General features: G+C 49.5%; 1 protein-coding gene across 7 annotated transcripts in view; it reads right to left on the reverse strand.

Annotated features, from left to right (window-relative positions):
* HRH1 (histamine receptor H1) overlaps window positions 1-20896 on the reverse strand; it is a 93345-nt gene that overhangs the window by 44087 nt on the left and 28362 nt on the right. Inside the window, exon 1 of one of the 7 annotated variants that reach the window (XM_046641485.1) lies at window positions 9365-9460. The exons of the other annotated variants lie outside the window; for them this stretch is intronic. The gene's annotated coding sequence lies outside the window, so the exon portion shown is untranslated. Of the gene's footprint in view, window positions 1-9364; window positions 9461-20896 lie in introns of those variants that run through there. 7 annotated transcript variants of the gene reach the window in all.

Below are 20896 nucleotides of genomic sequence, written 5' to 3' on the forward strand. Positions count from 1 at the left end.
CTATCACAGTCAGAAGAAATAACTGATGTGAGAATACTCAGTTTTTGGCAGATGTATACATGAAGGGCAGGGACGAGTGGATAAGTCTGATGCTATTCCTGGCTTCAGGAAACATCGAGGACCTTACAGAAGAGGAAAGGCAGACCAGACAAGCATTTCTTCCATGGATTTCTGCAAACACTCAGGCAAAGTGCGTGAGGCACAGCTCAGAGCGCTGCCAGGAGCGCCGTGTGGTCTGCAACAGCCCACAGTCTCTGCGTTTCACCCTCCTCACCCCGAAATGAGGGCGTCTCAGAGGAGGACCCTGCCTCTTCTCATGTTTTATGACTTTGACCTTGTTTCTGGATTAAAATATCTTTGAAATAGCAAACAGTTTACACTAGGCATTCTTCTTGCTGGTGGGAGCAAGCCACAGTGATGTGTCTGACGGATATTAATGGCGTTTACACATGCAACACCAAGGAGCGGTCATTCCAAAACAACATTTATGGTGGCATTTTTGCCTCCCTGTAATACCAGCATTCCGATTTGGGATCTTGAGCCCGCATGCTCCTTTTCATCCTAAACTGAGGACTTCCCCTTTGACCCACCTCTCCAGCCTCCAACCTTCACCTTGCAGAATGCATTTTCATGTCTAAGCTCCCTTGAACTTGAAATCCATTTAGGGGGAAAACACCAGCCTTGAAGTCAGACAGTCCCAAGGTTGAATCCTGATTCTGGAACTTACTACCTGCATGACACAGGACAAGACTCTCTGAACTTATGATTCCTTATCCAGGAAATGGAGATAAAAATAGCTGTCTCATAGGGCTGCTGTGACGATCAAATGGGATAAAGCAAGTCAAGTGTTTGGATGCACAGCAGGCATTCAATAAATGGCAGCTGTTATTACTCAGGTTAGGGACTAGATTAGTCAGCACACGCTAGGTTATGCTGCAGAAACAAATTAATTCCCAGATCTCGGAGGTATAATGGAGCAAAGGTTAATTTCTCACTCGTGCTAACTGGCCAGTGCAGGTCAGCAGGGGATTCTGCTCCATGCATTCACTCAAGGACCCAGGATGATTACTGGCCCTGGTTAGTTGCAAGGGGCTGGGAGATGTAGGGAGGCACATGGAATACTAGATGAGCATTACTCTTTATGTGAAGGGAAGCCAAATTTTGTTCACCTTTGGTCTCTCACAGTGCTCAGCAATGTGCCAGGCATATTAGAGATGATAAATACTATGCCAGGCTTCTTAGAAATTAAGACACAAGTCAAAAAGAAGGCTTCTCTAATATGTAATAATTTTCTCGCCAAAACAGTTTTCTCTCTCTTTTGTTTCACTTTAATCAGATGTTATTCTCTCATCCTGCAGTTTATCATTGAAACAAGTATTGCAGAAGTTTTGTAGACAATGTCCATTTTGAGGAAGTTTGCAAGCGCCCTTCAACTTAAGGGAAAACTCCAGGTCATGTCTGGGCCTTGTGGTATATTTGGAAGAGAAAGAAAGAGAAGAGAGGGTGGGACTGCCAAGGACAAGAAGACAAGCTGTTTAGTCTCTTACAATACCTCCAGCCCTTCTCAAGCCAGTCACCTGGGGGTAGGTGGGTGGTTAATGGCTATGGAATTGACGCAGGGAGGGAGTATGGCTTTCCCATGGCCCCAAAACAAATCAAGGGTAGGCCAATGTTCCTTCTATACTTTTCCCTTCTTTCCAAACCGTGGTACTCTGCAAAGTCCTCCTTCTTGCCCAACATTCATAGAAACTATTGTGGGTCATGATGCACCCAATACATCTACCCAGGAAAATTCCTGAAAGCTGATGATGATTTCCCCCTGCACCCTGGGTGGAGAAAGGGGGGCTCAGCAAAGATTCTTTCCCAGAGGAAGGAATCACCTGTCACCACGCTCCCCTCTGGGCCCACAGATATGTTCTGGTCCTGACTCTGCCACCATGTCACTGGGTGACCTTGGACAACACACCACTCTTCTCTGGGCATCTCTTTATTCACCTGTAAAGTCATTCAACAAACATGCAGTGCAGCCTGAGAGAAGGGCTGGGAATGTGCAGATGACTACACCACGAACCTGACTTCCAAACAGAGGAGCAGGTAGGGGTGGGGGGTTGGTGGAGACCCGGCAGGTGCATGCTGCAACCAAACGGGCCGGCTGCCTCGCAGCCCTGGCCAAGGTTGCCGAGCAGGAATGTGGGTTCAGTGCTGGCGAATCTCCTGATGTTTTCAAGAGAAGCAGGAAATACAGAATTTTATGTAAAGTTTGAGCAGGTCAACCAAATCAAATTTATCTGTTGCCTGGCTTTGGCCCATGGCCAACCTATTTCCAACTCCTACTGAACGTCCATGGTAAGACTTTATGAGACTGTAATATAATACAATCCTATTTGGTCTGATAATCTGATTATTTTTTCATATGGCCAGGCTTTTAAAAAAAATGCAGTATTTTACTCTAATGAGAAAGCATTACCATGGAATACAGATAAAAGTATGAATAAAAAAATTTAAAAATTCTTAATTATTCCTAATCCCACCCTCCAAAATTAACATTTTGATGTATATTTTGGTGTATTTCCTTCCAGTCTTTCCTCTCTATATAAATTATATAACTAACATTATATATGTGTATTTGTGTTGTTTGTGTTTATGCATGTGTGTATGTCACATTATATACATAACGTGTTAAATTTTTTTAAAAATTAGGATGACTCTGCTTCGAGTTTGGTTCTGCATCTGCTGCTTTGCACTTAATGTGACATTGTGAGTTTTTTCCCATGTCATTATATATTCTTCAAAAACTTGATTTTTAATAGCTACGTAAAAATTCAATCATACAGATTTACCATAATTTATTTAACCTTTAACTTATTGTTGAACACGGGAGGGTGTTTCTAATTTTTTAATCTATAAATAGAATTGCAATGCGCATCCTTCTACAAAAATCTTTGCACACGTATCTGATTATTTCTTTAGGACAAATGCCTACAGGTGGAATTCCAGAGTCAAGGGACATGAATATTTTTAAGGCTGCTGATACGCATAACTAATCTCTCTTCATGAAAGCCATACCACTTTATCCTTTCACTGCATTCTTACTAACATTGGATACTGCTATTTTAAAGAACTGAATGTTAATTTAATAAGGTTAAACAAGTGATATTTCATGGTTATCCTAATTTTAATTTATTTTTAGTGAAGGTGGATATTTTTTCCCAAAATGTTTTATGGCCATCTGTATCTTTTTTTCTGACTTATCTTAAACAACACCCCTTTAAAGAACCATTTTCTATATTATATATGCAGGAAAGCATTGCATCACATTTTTTATAGTAGGAAAAAAACAGATATAAAACCAAATGTATACTACGTTTACACGTTTACAACCACATAAAAATAGCAATCACAGTGGGAGGTGTATTTGAGGGTTGAAATTTCTGAAGATACTCTTTTCTATTTTTCAAAATGTTTTGTAATTCTGTTATACAACGTTTGTAGTTAAAAGAAAAAAATACTTTAAAGACACATTTTTACTTGACTTCCCAAATAGGCCATCCCAGTTTCTTACGAGCCCCCTGTATTCTTTTAAAAACATCTGTGTTTGTGTCACAGGGGATTAAAAACTTTTCATTCTTAAGTAATTCTGTTGGCACTACAATCAACAGAGAAAAAGGCATCTTTGTCATTCATGGCAAGCAGGGCTCACAGTTACGAATCTGCAGTCGGGTTACTCCAGCCCTTTGGGACCCCTCTCCCCCCACCCTACCCTGAGGTTTGGGAAGTAGGTGGGTCTGGAACTGCAGAAGCCTGAGAGCGAACGGAAGGCACACCGCGCAGTCCTGAGGGGCCCCCAGTCGGCTGTGGACGGCAGGAGATGAGGCAGCTCCTGTGAGAATGAGCAGGAAGCCTTCCAGACCTGCAGGGTCAGGAATCACCGACGTTAGACCGGGATGGGCCCATTTTACAGATGGCAAAACTGAGGCCCAGAGAGGGAGAATTTCAGTCACTAGGACAGGCAGACTGGGCCTCTGGGATGCCCATCAAAACCTTAAATCAAGACATTGTCATCATTACTTCTGATGCTTGACATTAGTAGACCATCAGACACCTTTCAAACATGTTCTCTTTTGACTGCTGCTTGGTCCTCACAATGGCCCGGAGAGCACGGCAGTGCTGGAACTCAGCATTCCAGTTTAGCAGAAGGAGACACTGAGGGTCAGTGGGGGGAAGGGAGCTGAATCTTAAGCACCTCCTGTGTGCAGGATGTTTTTGTGTGGTTTTGTTCTTTTATTTATTAATTTGAACATATGATAAATGTGTTTATGCACAGGGTTATAAAAAAGTGACACTAAAGAAAACAGAGCAAAAAACCAAGCCCCACCCCCCAGCCACTCAGCTCTTATTCCCAGAAGCATCTCTGTGACTAGTATCCTGTGCATCATTCCAGGGCCAGGCTATGAGCATGCAAGCATGCGTCGAAGCAAGCTCTTTGCTCCTTCCTTCCTCCCTGTCTTTCTCTTTCCCTTACTCCTTCCTCCTACTCCTCCCTTCCTTTCTTTCTTTGAAAAAAATGGTCCTTGAAAAGCATCCTATATCAGTTTTTATGGGTTGGCTTCATTCCTTTTCACAGCTGCAAAGTAAGCCATATATGGATATATGATCATTTATGTAACCAGTACCCCATAGGCGGGTATTTCTGGCTGTTTCCCAGCTTTTGCCACTTCAGACTCTCCTCATACAATCATCACTGCACACATGTGCAAGTTTGTCTGCAGGATGGACTTCAAGAAGTAGAATTGCTAAGCAGAAGAATTTGTGCATTTAAAATTTTGTAAGATCCAAAGTACTCTCCCCAGAGGCTGTCCAATTTATGCATCACTGGCAATTTATGAGAGTGTCTGTTTCTGCACAACCTTGATAATAGGATGTCTTGTCTAACTTTTAAATCTTTGCCAATCTGATAGTTTATAACAGTATCTCATTGTAGTTTAATTTACACTTCTCGTAGTAAGGGAAGTTGAGCATTGTTTCACATGTTTAAATGCCACTTGCGTTTCCTTTTCTGTTCATGTTCTTGGACCGTTTTTTCCTCCAGGGTTGGTATTTTTCTTATTGATTGGTAGGGACTCTTTATATATTAAGCAAATTAGCTCATGTCTGGGATATACACTTGTGACTTTTTTTCCAAGTGACTCATCTGTCTCTTGATTTTGCTTATAGCATTGTGATGAAGATGTGGGGGACTGGAATTGGCCACCTCAAGATATGTCTCTTTGGCATGAGGATTATTTTGGGCTGGTTACTTTTGAAAACTGCAGACAGAAAAGAGACTCTGAAAAGCAGAATTTACTTACCCTTTGTTAAGAGACATTTACATTGTAAAGGAAATCTCCATCTGTAAAGGTGTCTCCCTCTCTGTACCAGGAAGAAGGGGGGATGACCTTATCTCCAGAAACTCTTAATCAATGCCAAAGGCAAGGACTTAAATCTGCATCTTGTTTACTGTACTTGTCTGGTAACCTCCTGTAACTGACTCCCTCCACCCCTAACATCCTCCTTTGTCTTTAGCTGAGGAGGATATTTAAGGTGGTGGCTTCTGCCATTTTGGCGAGTTGCTCAGCTTGCCTGGCCCTCTCCCATGTATACATGTTACAAAGCTTTGTTTAATTTTCTCCTGTTATTCTGTCTCATGTGAATTTAATTTGTTGTCCAGCCAGAAGGACCCAGAGGAGGTAGAGGAAATGTCTTCCTCCCCTACAAAGACATTTAAAATTTTTAAGTATTAGAATTTATCAAAACTTTTTGGTATGTTTTTGATTATACTTAGAAAGGCCTTCTCTACTCTGATACTATTTTAACAATCTCTTATCTTCTTCAAGTAGTTGCATTTTATTTCTTTTTTTTTTTCATTTATATTTTTGATTCATCTGGAATTATTTCTGGTGAAAGGAGTGAGTTGTGGTCCAACTTAATATTTTCCAAGTGGTTCTCCAATTGTTCCAACGCCATTTTTTGAATAATCGATCTTTTCTCCAGTGATTTTCAATGTCACCTTTAATATATACTAAATTCATGTCTTTGGGTGTATTTCTGGACCCTCTTCTATTCTGGGTGTCCGTCTGGAATCTATTCTGGAGCCACTTTCATTGGTGATCACATTCGCCCAGAGCACACTTGAGGTGCAGGTGAGCTGGAGCCAGGTCTCCTGCGACAGGGTGGTGATGGCCTGCCAACCCCGAGGGGAATCAGAGAGGTGCCAGATCCGGATCCTCCGAGGTGGGGAGATAAACCGCAGGCCACAGAACCAGCCTCCCCCTCCCCGTCATTCCCTCAGAGGAGGGAGTGCTCTCCGCCAGCTCTGGGCTGGGCTCCGGCTTTCTCTAGAGTGGAGTGGTCTGCCCTTGGGCTAGTTAGCTCACCAATTGGAGCCTCAGTTTTCCCATCTGCAAAATGGTAACAATAATAACATCTACGCCACATTTCCAGGATTCAGTCCCCTGATGCCGGACAAAGGTGTGATAGTAAGAGCCGCAGCTTGAGGACTGAGGGCTATGTTACCATGGCCGAGCTGCCCTGCCTCCCTCTGAGGCAAACGATGTGCATCGCTGTAGCTCCAGATTAGCAGGGACCGAGCTCTGCAGCTTTCTGGTAGCTGGTTAATAAGTCGAAAGTCCTGGCTGCCCACACCCCAAGGGTACAGAGCTCCTGAGGGCAGCTTCCTTGGAGGAGGATGGGCAGAGCATGGGCCACTCTGCCTGCCTTCAGAGCCCGGCACTGACAGGGCCTTCGAGCAGGGCGGCCGCCTGGGAGGGCACGGGAACCCCTGGGCTCTGCTGGGTGCGCAGGAGTGCGGGTAAGCGGCTGGGCAGGACACAGGGGCAGTGGCCAGGGTGAGGGCTCCCGCACAGCACCTGGTGGCCGGGCGACGCCGTTCCCGGGGCGCACCTGCTCACACCTGGATGGCAGCGCTGTGCCCCCCGGAAGTCGGCTCGGAGCCCAGGGGTCCTGGCACAGCGCACAGCGCTGCTCAGCGTGCCCGTGCCGACCGGGAGCCCCGCCCTCGCCGGGTTTGCACTGCCCTCCTCCATCATCTGAGCTCCCCGAGAGGCAGGGACTCATCCAATTCGCATTCCCCAGAGGAGCAGTTTGCTCCTCAGATGGAGCCCATGAGCAGCCCAAAGTCAAGACGACGGGAGCCGAGTTCGAACCCGTGCCTTGCGGGTCTGAAGGCCAGACCACAGAGCTCTGGACAGGGGCCAAGGGGACTCTGCTTAGTCATCTGTTTGTTCAATGAACGTTCGTTGAGCACCAGCTTCATGTCAGCACTGGAACAGGTGCTGGGTGCACAGCGGCAGCTAAGACACAGTTCTTGCTCAAAGGGACCAGACAAACCAACTACTCTGTGACGTGTGGTGGGTGTACAAGTGCCGTGGGAGGTCAGGGAAGGCTTCCCAGAGGAGGCAACTTGTGAAACAGAACTTGAAGGATGCTTTTGTCGTCAATGATGAGCAGGAGTTTTATTCCTCAGTGACTGAAAATGCAGGTTCCTGGGCCCCCGTGCTATGCTCCAGGCTCCTGCCCTCTGTAGCTGGACTTTCGAATTTCCAGGGAAGCTTGTTTGAAGTCCCCCCTCCTGGGCCTCTCCCTAGACCTTCTGAATCTGAATTGCAGGGCTGGCACCCAGGCACTGGAATGTTTTCACAACCTCCCAGGTTTTGCTCTGAGAATGTGTATTTGGGGCCCACATGAACATTGCTCATTTTAAGAAAAACTCTAAATGCAATTGAAAAATAAAGCCAGAAGCCCCAAGGATAAACCCCCTGCCCGTTTAGCCCATCACAATCTGATTCTCTCCCTCTGCTTGGAAGACACTATCCGGGCCATTAGATGAGCGCTTCCTCCACCCCCACTGACGACACCTGAGCTGGTAAGAGAGGCTTCGAGCTCTGGGGACTTCTCGTGCCTGTCTGGGAGAAAGCTGGCCTAGAGACTGCAGGGAGGGAGGCCAGGATGTGCTTCACTGGCCATTTTTAAGACAGGAAGCAAAGCATTCGGTGGTAAAGAGCATGGAGCCAGAACACTTGTGTTCCGATTCTGCCCCTGCTACTTCTGAGCTGTGCGATTTCAGACAAGTTACTTAGGCACGGGTTCGAACTCGGCTCCCGTCGTCTTGACTTTGGGCTGCTCGTGGGCTCGATCTGATGAGCAAACTGCTCCTCTGGGGAATGCGAATTGGATGAGTCCCTGCCTCTCGGGGAGCTCATATGATGGAGGAGGGCAGTGCAAACCCGGCGAGGGCGGGGCTCCCGGTCGGCACGGGCACGCTGAGCAGCGCTGTGCGCTGTGCCAGGACCCCTGGGCTCCGAGCCAACTTCCGGGGGGCACAGCGCTGCCATCCAGGTGTGAGCAGGTGCGCCCCGGGAACGGCGTCGCCTGGCCACCAGGTGCTGCTGTGCCTCAGTTTCTTCCTCTGTAAAATGGGGATAGCAGTAATATCTATCATATAGGTTGCATGAGGATTAACTGAGTTAATATACATAAAGGACTTAGAATAGTGCCTGTCAGATATAGCAAATTTGACATAACTATTTGCTTTCATTATATTAACATGCAAGCTGGAGGTGGAAAGTCAGGGGCTGGCCATGGCTTACACTTCCTCCAGCAGAAGGCATCTTCTCTGACCAACTGTCTTCACTCAGCAAGTCCTGCCTGAGAACTGGCTACATTGTTGACTGTGCCTGGCACTGGAAATACAGCCGTGAGCGGGACATGCACGCGCCCGCCCTCAAGAGGTCCCAGGCCCTGAGAGACGGAGCAACCTTCTCACCATCTGCCTCTCTGAGCAGCAGGACCTGCCTTGGGTGCTTCAAAACAACAAAGCAAGCTTTCCCACTGCCCGGCTCCTTCAGCAGCTCATTTCAAATTTCCAGCGGAGATCAGAGAAAGGGGAGCCGAAGAGAAGGAGGCCGGGAATCAAGGATGGGGTCTTAGCAGCGAGAGCTCTCCCCACCGCACACGTGCCCCTGCCCCAGGCGGGCCCTTTGGGGAGGAGGACCAGTTCTGCAGCCGTTTTTGCCTCGAACAGGGTTTCTCAACCTCCACACTACTGACACTTTGCGGCAGGATAATTCTTTGTGGTCGGGGCTGCCCTGAGCACTGGAGGATGTTTCGCAACATCCCTGGCCTCAAACCACTAGATGCCAGCAGCACCTGTTCGCCCACCCGCTAAGTTTCAACAACCAAAGATGCCTCCAGACATTGCCAAATGCCCCCGGGGACAAACCACCGTGGCCTGAGAAGCACTGCTTTAGAATGGAGCTGCCTGCCCAAGACACCCCTCCCTCCACCCCCAGGGAGGAAGTAGATTTACCTGACTTCTGGAAGGAGAGGCCTCGGGTTCTCTGCCCAAACGCAGCACAGTCGAGGCGTTGGCCTTGGAGACAGTTAAACTGCCCCGTCCCCAAGCCGTCACTGTAAAAGGTGCGGCTCAGCTGGGCCTGGATGGCACGGGAACGTATCAGATCGAACGTATCAGATCACAGGTCTAAGAGGTGATAAAAGCATCGGATACGACCAGGGTGGGAACGCATTTTCCTTTTCCTCCAATTTCCTCTGTGCTTATTAGAAAGTTTTGGATATAACCACAGTAAATATCAGAAAAGAAAGAAATAGGGAAAAGTGCTTTCCTGGGGTGACCCAGGGGACACAGCATCCCAGGAGGCTTGGTGTGGCAGCAAGAGAGAGGATGGGCATCGAGGCTGGAAAATTCTGGGGCGGAACCCTAGGGCTGTTAATTCCCAGATATGAGCCCTCGGGCAGGGACTTCACTTCTCTGAGCATCAGCTTCCACATCTGTGAACCGGGCAGGTAGGAAGGCCTATGACTCAGTGAAGTGGGAGGACTGAACAAGACTACCTTCATCACAGCATCTCCGACAACGCTCGACACATGAGATGCTCTGCCTCCGTGCGGGCGAGCTGTGACCCCTGCCCCACCTCCACTTGACAGATGAAAACACTGAGGAGCACGGGGAGGAGGTGCCCTGCCCCAGGGAGCTGGGTTCCCTCCCAGACCTGCTTTAAACCATTTCTGAGGGGCCAACCTGGTGGTGCAGCTTTTTTTTTTTCTTACTATCATTGTGTTTTATTACAAATTTCTTAGTATTTGGACAAATTTTACCCCTAGTCTTTATCTTATTATATTTGATTCTGTTTCCTTATGCTAAGGTAACAATTTATGTTTCTTGGTTCTTCAAATATGCAGATGACTATATTTATTTTTTCAGTTTTTTGTTTGTTTTTTGAGTATCAGTATGAGATCAAAAAATTTTTTTTTATTAAGGTTATAAAAGTTAACATCCTTGTGAAATTACAATTGTACATTATTATTAGTCATGTTGTAGGTACACCCCGGTGGTGCAGCTTTTAAGTTCGCACGTTCTGCTTCTCGGTGGCCCGGGGTTCGCCGGTTCGGATCCTGGGTGCAGACATGGCACCGCTTGGCAAAAAGCCATGCTGTGGCAGGCATCCCACATATGAAGTAGAGGAAGATGGGCATGGGTGTTAGCTCAGGGCCAGTCTTCCTCAGCAAAAAGAGGAGGATTGGCAGCAGATGTTAGCTCAGGGCTAATCTTCCTCAAAAAATAAATAAATAATAAATAAATAAACCATTTCTGAGGCCGAAAGCAGGAAGCAACTTCCCTCTCTGGCCTGAGTTGCCTCATCCGTGAAATGGGACAGTAGAGGTGAGGGTCGGATTAGATGATATCTAGAGGCTTATCTGGCTTTGTGAATTAAAAGAATGTTCTATTACTCAGGGCCAATCTTCAAAAAAAAAAAAAAAAGCTTTTATATATTGCTGGTGAGATTGTAACATGGTGCAGACACTTTATGTTTGGCAGTTCCTCAAAAAGGTTGAACACAGGGTTCCCATCTGACCTGGCGATTCCACTCCTAGATAGACACGCACGGGAAGTGAGGACACCCGCCACATAGAAACTTGGTCATGAATGTTCAGAGCCGTTAGTCATAACTGCCAAAAAGTGAAATCGACCCAAATGTCTACCAGCTGACAAATACATAAAGTGTGGTACATGGTTACAACGCAGCATGATTCAGCAACAGGAAGGAATGAAGTACTGACACACGCTACAACAAGGACAAACCTCAAAAACATAGACTAAGTAAAAGAAGCCAGATACAGAAGGCCACATATTGTATGATTTCAAATGCATGAAATGTCTAGAACAGACAGATACATGGAGACAGAAAGTAGATCGGTGGTTTCCAGGGTCCGGGGGGAGGAGGGTACATGGAGCGACTGCCAACGAGCATGGAGTTTTTGCGGGGATGATGAAATGTTCTGGAATTAGATAGTGGTGATGGTTGCACAACTTGTGAACATACTAAGAACAACCATTGAATTATGTTCTTTAAAAGGAAGAATTTTACGGTGAATTATATCTCGATTGAAACAAACTTGTAAAAAAAAAAAAAAAAAGAATGTTCTATTAATGATAACAGTTCACAGCTACCCAGTATATGTTAGGCCCCTTCTATACTTCGCGTCTAACCTAGGGGACTCAGCAAATTACAGACAAGGGCACTGAGGCCTCGCAGAGCTGAGAAGGAAGTAATAACCAGAAAATATAAAGAACTCATACACATTGACAAGAAAAAGACATACAACCCAATTTAAAAATGAGCAGAGACCCTGAAAGGACATTTCTCCAAAGAAGATTTATAAATGGTCAATAAACACATGAAAAGATGCTCCACATCATGAGCCACCATGGAAACGCAGATCAAAACCACAATGAGACCGCACTTCATCCCCGCGAGGACGGATAAGATCAAGAAGACAAACAACAGATGCTGTTGAGAAATTGTGGAAACTTCGTACTTGCTGACCAGAGCGTCATGTAGGTCGGCCTCTTTTGCAATAGGCAATTCTCCAAAAAGTTAAAGTTACCGTATGTCGTGGAAATTCCACCTCTAAATATATACATACATATATATACATGCCTGAGAGCATTAAAAACGCTGGTCCACACAAAAACCTGTTCACAGCAGCACTATTCACAACAGCCAAAAAATGGAAACAACCCAAATGTCCATTAACGGAGAAACAGATAAACAAAATATGGTCTATCCATACAATGGAGTATTACTCAGCTGTAAAAAGGAATGAAGTACTGACACACGCCACAGCATGGATGAGCCTTGACAACACTGTGCTACGTGCAAGAAGCCAGCTGCCATCAAAGACCACACATTGCATGGCTCTGCTTATACGGAATGCCCAGAACAGACAAAGCCATGGAGACAGGCAGTAGATTCATGGTTGCCGTGGGCTGGGGCTGGGTGGGAAGGAAATGGGGAGTAACCGTAATGGGTAGGCGCGTTTTTTTGGGGGTGATGAAAATGTCCTAAAATTAGATTGTGGTGATCGTTGCACATCTCTGTGAACATACTAAAAACCATTGAATTGTGTACTTTAAACGGGTGAATTGCGTGGCATGTGAATTACATCTTAATGAAGAAATTTTAAAAAGAAAGAAACTGAGGCCTAGGAGGCAAAGAGACTTATTGAAGGACCATCAATGAGTTCAGGACAGAAGTCAGGACTCTCGCTTCCCAGGCCAATGACGTTCTGGCTGACTTTCTGGAAAGAGGGATCATTCAAAGGTACTGGGGGCCTAGGGCAGGCCACACGTGAGACACCTGGCACACCATTTTACTTAATCCTGCCAACCACCCTAAGAAGTAAACATCACTAACCCCAAGTTACAGACGAGAACACTGAGGCTCACAAATGGGAAGTGACCTGCCCAAGTCGCTGTCTGAATTCAGGTTCCCCAGAAGCGGACCCAGAGACAAGGACGCATGTGCAAGGGGTGCAGGAAGGTGGAAGGAGAGCAGAAGGGGCCGGGTGGCAAAGGAGCTGAGCAAGTGTGTGCCCTCAGACAAGGCCCGGCCTGCCCTGCGGGCAGCTCTGAAGGGTAAGGAGGCCCAGGCAAGGCCAGCGACATGGGCTTTCTTACCCTTGCACCCAACCATCTTTGGTCAAGGGCCAAGCGGATGGAGGATGGGAGGCGTAAATTCTCAGGCATTTCTGGATCTCCACCCTTGTGGACGAAAATGGCTCCCAGCCTGACGGCAGCCCTCCAGAGAAGGGTCGCAGGTGCGTGCCTTGGGAGGCAAAAGCACAGCGAGGTTAGAGGAGGGTGGCACAGAAACCGTAAAGGGATCCAAGGGGATCTGGGCAGAAGAGCAGCACTGCCCACTCCAGGCACCTAACTAGGGAATAAGGGGTGCAGGATTTGAAACCAGGTGTGTCCCCAGGCCCACAGCCTCCTCACCCTCTTCAAGAGGGACGTGCCCATAGACTGGGCTGGGGTGTGGCCCACAGGGGTGAGCATGAGAAGCTGGAACCTGAAGCAAGGGGGGACAACGCCCAGCAGCCAGAGGCTGCAGAGGGACATGAATCCGCCCCCCAGGGACACAGAAGAGGAACAAAGTGCTCCTGAGGGGGAGGGCTGGGGGCTGAAGGCTGAAGACAGGCGCGGCCAGCAGCGCCCCTCCCTCTGCAGCCCGGATCTAAATACAGTGCAACACCTCTACTCGTCTGTGGAAAGCTCTGCTTGGGGGTGGACGGGCCCAGCTAACGAGCGCAGAGGACAGCAAGGACCGCAGGATGCGGATGCCTTCGAGAGACCCCACAGAGGGCAGTCTTCTGGATCAACCTCCTCAGACGGAGACTGGATGCAGGCAGGGACATGCTGACTCCTGTCTGTCTCTGTGCCAGGCCAGAAACTGCAGCGTCCACAGAGAGGCCACTGACAGCCAGTAAAGCCCAGCTGACTGTGACCTGCTCCACTTAGTCACCCAGCACGAGGGGTCTGCTCTGTGAGCAACTCTGCAGGCAAAGTGAATTGACTCAATCCAACATTCATTCATTCTGCACTTACGCATGCCTGCGAGACACCCGGTTGGCACTGTGTTGGGGTTAGAGGGAAGGTGCTGGGGGTCTTAAAAATGAACCAGACAAGGTCTCTACTCTTGAGGAGCTCATCCTCAAGTAGGGGAGACAGACACAGCAGGGGTCTCAGCAAAGGGTGAGAAGTGTCACAGTAAGAGTTATGAGCAGGGGCATGGGAGCCCAGAGCGGGGAATACTTCCTTGCCCTGGAGGAGCTGGGGCTAACTCACAAATAAAGTGATTTTTGAGTTGGGTTTTGAGGGATAAGTAGGAGTTTACCAGAAAAGGCTGAGGGAAGTGCCATTTCAAAGTTACTTGGCTGATAGGCAGTAGACTAGAGTTATACTTGAGTCCATGTTGTGCTCTGGACACTAACCATATAACACTGTCTATCTTGAGACTCTCTTGGGGCCAGCCCGATGGTGCAGCGGTTAAGTTCGCACATTCCACTTCTCGGCAGCCTGGGGTTCGCTGGTTTGGATCCCGGGTGCGAACATGGCACCACTTGACATGCCCGCCATGCTGTGGTGGGCGTCCCACGTATAAAGTAGAGGAAGATGGACATGGATGTTAGCTCAGGGCCAGTCTTCCTCAGCAAAAAGAGGAGGATTGGCAGTAGTTAGCTCAGGGCTAATCTTCCTCAAAAAAAAAAAAAAAAAAAGACTCTCACTCCACTAATCCCCCAAATTACAACCTTGACTTTAAAAAGTGTGGTAGAAGTCACCCCCTTTGAGGCAGTCCTGTTCAAATCCTGGCTTCACCACTCATTAACAGTATGACCGTGGGCCCAACTGAGAGTAAACACAATATTCATTAATTTCTTTTCCCCCTTTCTTAGTTGGCTACAGACTTGTCCTGCCCAGTCCCCCGGCCAACCTGAGACACTGGGCACCTTCACCAGTAGGTGGCACATGGGACTGCAGCCAGAGGCCTGGACGTCACTGTGTGTGTCAGAGGGGTGGGAACTGTGGGTGCCCCTGAGCTTCTCCTCCGACTCCACCACACCCCACATGCCAGCGACAACAGTGGTGTCTGACAGGGTTCCTGGGGGGGTGGGTACCACCTTCTGTGGGGCATCTGGAAATGGAGGGGGCGTTCTGTGTGATCACAATGATTGGAGGACACAGCTGGCATGTAGTGGGCAGCGGCCAGTGAAGTTCCACACAACAGAGCACTGTCCTTTGTCCTGCCCACCCTTCACATGTTCCCTGGAAGAGATAAAGGTGAAAAAGCCTGTTTATAATCATCTAAAGTCAGAACTCCTAAATCCATTTACCTATAAACACAAAAGCTCGTTGTACAGCTCGAATCTGCTCCGGACTGTCTGAGATGGCTCTGATCGTGTAAACTGAGGGAGGGCGGCAGTTTTGTTTGAAGCTTTAGCACCGGTCGAATCACTCGTGGTGTGTGAGTCACCAATTGAATACATCCGTATCCGGCTGCACCTTACCTGCGGGTTTACCTGACTCTGCATGTGGCTGCAGACGTATTTGCTGCAGGAAATCTTCGAGGACGGGCATGCCCAAGATTTATGTAGTGAAATATGTACTACTGTTTTATTATAAATGGTTTTCCTTTTATTTCTCCTTTACCATAGGATGAGTGTATTCTTATTATTACTATTTTTAGTATTTGTAGATAAACTGATCTATCTATGAACTGCATTTCAGGATGGTAAAGAGGGCATCACAAACCATTTGCTATAAAGGGGGCACGGAGTCTGAAGGATTCAGACCGCTCGCCTGGTCCCTACACCTGGGGCTCTACCCTGTTTCCCTTGGGATGACAGACAGTATGGACTAAGGATGGGAGCCAAGGTTTGGGAGCTGGAAAGACAAACCTGAAACCCAACGCTGTTGCTCAGGAGCTACAGGACCTGGGGGATGTGTGTGATCTGCTGAGCCCTAGCTTCCTCACCTGCAAAATGGGGACAAAATACCCACCACAAAGGGTTGTAATGAAGCTTAAATGAGGTTGACTGTAGGAAAGCACAGGTTAAGTACTCCGTAATAAAAGAAGCTGCTGCTATCATGATTGTTGTTGTTACTATTATTTCTCCAAGGAATCCTCCTCTGCTGGGACCCCCAGACCTTAGCATCCCAACCCCAAGCTCCCACTCCTAGTCTGGCTCAGCATCCTGGGTCTCCAGACACTCACGGGGCGAGGGGTCCTAGTCCACATGAACCATGAAACTAAGACTCCCCCAGTGGGACCCTGTTGGATCCAGGCCTGAACTGGCCTCATTTTCTACTTCAGCTGTTTGAGTCTCCAGCAGACTAGACAGGTTATGAACTCTGAATCCTTGAGCCACTGCCCACTTAGCAGGAGGAAGGGCTGATGTGCGTGAGCAGACAGGGCCCCTGGCTGGACCAGGCCTTGTCTCTCTCACTTGGGCCCTGTATCAGCCTCTGCACTGGTGTCTTCTCACTGCTGGCAGAGTGGTCTTTCAACAAGCAACATTCAACCAGTCACTCCCCTCCTGAGAACTCTTCAATGGCTCTCTAGTGCCCCTGGCAAAAGTCCAGATCACTTGGCCTGATTTTCAAGGTCCTTGGAGATGGGGGAGACTTTGTAGTCATTTTCCCTTTCTCGAGAGAACACGTAGATGAACAAACAGGGACTGGTAAGCAAATGACACACACAAAGTCTGGATGCTCTGTCACTGAAGATAAACCACACCGTGGAAGGAGCCAAGTAGCACCCGCCAAATCTCTTGGCCAAGCATCTTTCATTTGCAGACTGTTTTTACCAAGGAACACAGAAAAGCTTTCCCTTTACCAAATAAGTAAGAAAGTTGTGTTTCGATGTCCCGTTTGATCCTGCTTCAGATGAGGCAAGAGACCTCAGGGAGGAAATAAAAGGGTTCAGACCGCTCCCCTTTCCAGCAGTCCCAGAGTTGGGGCAACGCCCTCCTAGTCTTTCTCTAAGACCAGTGACACACGCCTATCCAGGGGTCCTGGGCTGCTTGAGGAGCAAAAAGCTGCCACCTGCCTGGGGGGTGGAAGCAGCGTAGGCCGTGTCCGAGGGCTTCCTGGCACGGCGCGAGCCTCCATCTGTCAGGCGCACACGTGTCACCCGGGTAAACGCAGATTCTGCTTCTGCAGGTCTGGGAGGGGCCTGAGACTCTGCATTTCTAACAAGCTCCCAAATGATGCAGGCGCTGCTGGCCCCAGCACCGCACCACACAGAGCAAGTTTCCAGAGAATAAATGGGCAGTCACTCCCTTCCATGCCCTCGGTCTCCTGGTGACCCTGAAACTTTCACTCATTGTGATGAAAAGATCCCAGGTTAGACCAAGACAGGGAGAGAGGCGACCTCTGACAACTCCACTCATCTCTCTAGATGCGTCCCCCGCCCTCAGGCTTTACTTTATGCTCTGGCCAAACCTAACTCCTCGCAGTTTCCCGCACACGCCACGCCATGTGGATGCTGTTTTGCTCCGCTCAGGCAGTACCTTCTACCAGGAAAGCCCATCTCACCCCATTTTGCTGAATTAAGTCCTACTCATCTTTGAAAACCCTGCTGGCTGGCACGCCCTTAGGCTGAGATAAGTGGTCCCCCGACTTCCTTGCAGCTGCAGCCCTTGTGTTTGTCTAGACCTTGCTATATGGAGACCACATATAGATGGGTCTGCCTTCCCCACCACGCTGCGAGCTAAAGCGTGGCTCCTGCCTCATCCCTTTTGTCTCCCCGCTGCCTAGCACAGAGCCCAGCACAAGTAGGTGTGCAAGAAACATTTGGTAAACATCCAAAGCTGGCAATATCTCTTCCAAGGAAAGAATCACAGATTCTTCACATCTCAAAGAGAAATGATTTAATTTTATAAGCAAAGTGTGTTTTGTCTTCCTGCTTCCTTCTTCATTCCTGAGTTTCAAGAAAGGCGGGAAGCGCAAACACAGTAATGCAGCCGCAGGGGCTCCCCCTGGGCTAACGCACTGAATCCTGCAAGGCTGCTCCTGCCATCAACCCCCCCTTGAACAGATCAGAAAACTGAGACTCACAGGGGCCACTGACCTGTCACACAGCATGTAAGTGGCAGAGCAAGTGGGGATTCCAGCACAGCTTTATGTGACCCCAAGCCCAGAGGTCCTTCTGCTGAGTTCTGAAAGCTTGAAGTGAGCCTTCTGGGGGTGGGGGGTGGGGAGATGCCTGTGTTCCCGCACTGGGGGAGGAGCAGTAAGAGTCATGGGACAGAGTCCGAGAGGGCTGTGGGGTGACAAAGGGGGAAGGAGATCCTTTCCTAGGGCCGAGTGCCAAAAAGGGATCTAATTCTTGAAGGACACCCAGAGAGGGGGACCAGGCCCCCAGATGGAGCTGTCCTTGCCTGCAAGACAATGAGCAACTCACTTTGACATGGAGCCAGAGAGACAGCCAGAAGGGTCATCACCTCCGACTTGATGGAGATGAGGTAGAGAGGTTGCTTCAAAGGGAAAAACAATGTCCTGCCTCTTGAAGAGCGCAGAAAGAACAGCAGATAGCAGATGGACAAGGGGTTCCAGAATGAGTCACATCCCGCTCCAGCCTGCCTCAGTCGCAGGGGCCTGGGAGGTGGCCGCGAGTGGCCCCACAGGTGGGACCCCGTCTCCCAGAGACCCTGCAGGAGCAAGGCCTCTGGTGGAGCCTGCCTGGCCTTGGGCTCCTCCACTGACCTTGCTTCCCGCCCCCACTCTGTTCCTGTGAGCCATCACTGCTATAATGAGCTGGCTGAGGTGGGCCAGAGGGCGAGCAAGGGAAGGACGTCTCCTCCCCCCACCTCCTCTGAGCCTCGCCTGTTCCCCCATCTCTTGGTTTCCATGACAGCGTCTGGCAATGAGGCATCTACTTCAAAATGCCGGAAGGGAAGCCAGGCAGGAGTCACAGAGACACAGGTCTCGGGGCGAGGGGAGCGAGCTCTCATCTGGTGAGTGCCCACTCTGTGTGGTCCTGCCCAAGCCTTCACATCCGTTACCTCCCTCACTCCTCACCCCAACCGGGTGAGGAGCCCATTACTGTCCCATTTTACAGATAAGGAGACTGAGGCACGGAGAGGAGAAGGGACACGCCCAGGGGCACACAGCCAGTCAGAGGCAGAGCCAGGATTCAAACTCAGACTTCCGTGGGCCCCAGGGCTGGGCCTTTAGTCACTATGTCACCCTGCCTCTTGAGCAGGCGTCGGTTCAGGCCTGAGCTCTGCTACCTGCCACAGGCCCTTGGGTGAGTCCCCTCACCCTCGGAGACTCTGCACAATGGGGTCGGTGAGCCCCACGGCTCCAAGGGGCTGGGCGGACTGAAATCAGCTGGGGAAAGTGCTGGGCCCCTGGCTGGAGGTGGGTAAAGGGGTCTGCTCCTTCATTTCCAGCTGGAAAGATTCCAACCCCGGGGCTCCTGGCTGGAGCAGAGCCAGGGCTGCCCAAATCCACCAGCAGAAGCCTAACCAGAGGCACTCCTTGAAGCCGGCCCTGACCCCAGTGTTCCTAACAGTAACAGCTCTTGTTCCTGGGCATCCGCCTTGCGCCAGCAGCCCTGCTAGGGCCCTGCCTGCTCACAAGGACCGGCGAGGGAGACACAGGTAGTATCCTCTCGTGATGGATCAGGAGACCCACTGGCGGCACCCAAGGTGAGCACCTGAGAAGCGGAGAGGAGGCAGCACTTGCGTGCACCTGGGGGGTGGGGGGAAGTACACCAGAGAGACACGCCCCACGCTCAGTTCCACCTTCACCAGAGGCCTGGGAGCCGATCACGTCTCATCGCGCCCACGAAATACCCTGGTCTAGGCTCCCACCACCCCCTGCTTGAACAACAGCATGATGCTCCTGGGGAGCCCCTCGGCCACTATGCTTCCTTCCTTTGGTGCATCGTCCACATGGCAGCCACAGTGATGCTCTTCATCACACACTTGATCACGTCATCGGAGGCTCAAAACCCTGCAATGGCTCCCAATGTCTTCAGAACAAAAGCCAGGTCCTCACGATGGCCAACGAGGCCCTACACATCTGGCCCTGTGACCTCCATGACCCGACAGCCCCTACACTCGCCCTTGCCCACTCTGCTCCTATCACTCAGGCCTCCTTGCTCTTTCTAGAACATTCCAAACCACCTCCAGCCCAGGGCCTTGCATTCCCTCTGCCCCGAATGCTTTTCCCTTAGATATGAGTATGCTTCAGTTCCTCACCTGATTCACCTGACACCCCCCCACCCTACGCAGAAGGACCCCCCTCATTCTTCTGCCCTGCTATCACTTCCTGCTCGTCAGCACTGCATTCTACATTCACTTGTCTATTTATTTCTTGCCTGGCCCTCCCCTAGAGAGTAAGTTCTAGGAAGGCAGGCCCTTCCATCCTGTTCCTCCTCGCATCTCAGCACCCAGAACAGTGCTTGCCACTCATTCATGGGTTATTGTGGGGTGGCCCAAGGCAAAATCTCTGGACAACCAGACACCGGCTAACTGAACTCCTAACATTCGCTCTTGAAAGGCTGAATGTGAAACACACAGAGCAGCAGCAGTTGGTAGGAACTGGGGGCAGAAATCAACAGCCATGAGCCTACAGAAGCCCCGAGTACACAGAAACTATGAGACAACAGATGTCACAGGACAGCAAAAGCCAGGGACCAACAGATGCCATGGGCCAGCAGAAGCCAGGGACCAACAGACATCATGGGCCAGCGGAAGCCAGGGACCAACAGACGTCATGGGCCACTAGAAGCCAGGGACCAACAGATGTCATGGGCCAGCAGAAGCCAGGGACCAAGAGATGTCATGGGCTAGCAGAAGCTATGGGGCAACAAATGACATAGGCCACGAGAAACCAGGGACCAAGAGACGTCATGGGCCAGGAGAAGCCAGGGACCAAGAGACGTCATGGGCCAGGAGAAGCCAGGGACCAACAGATGCCATGGGCCAGCAGAAGCCAGGGACCAAGAGATGTCATGGGCCAGCAGAAGCC

Source organism: Equus quagga, chromosome 1 (genome assembly GCF_021613505.1).
Source record: "Equus quagga isolate Etosha38 chromosome 1, UCLA_HA_Equagga_1.0, whole genome shotgun sequence".
Taxonomy (NCBI): Eukaryota; Metazoa; Chordata; class Mammalia; order Perissodactyla; family Equidae; genus Equus; species Equus quagga.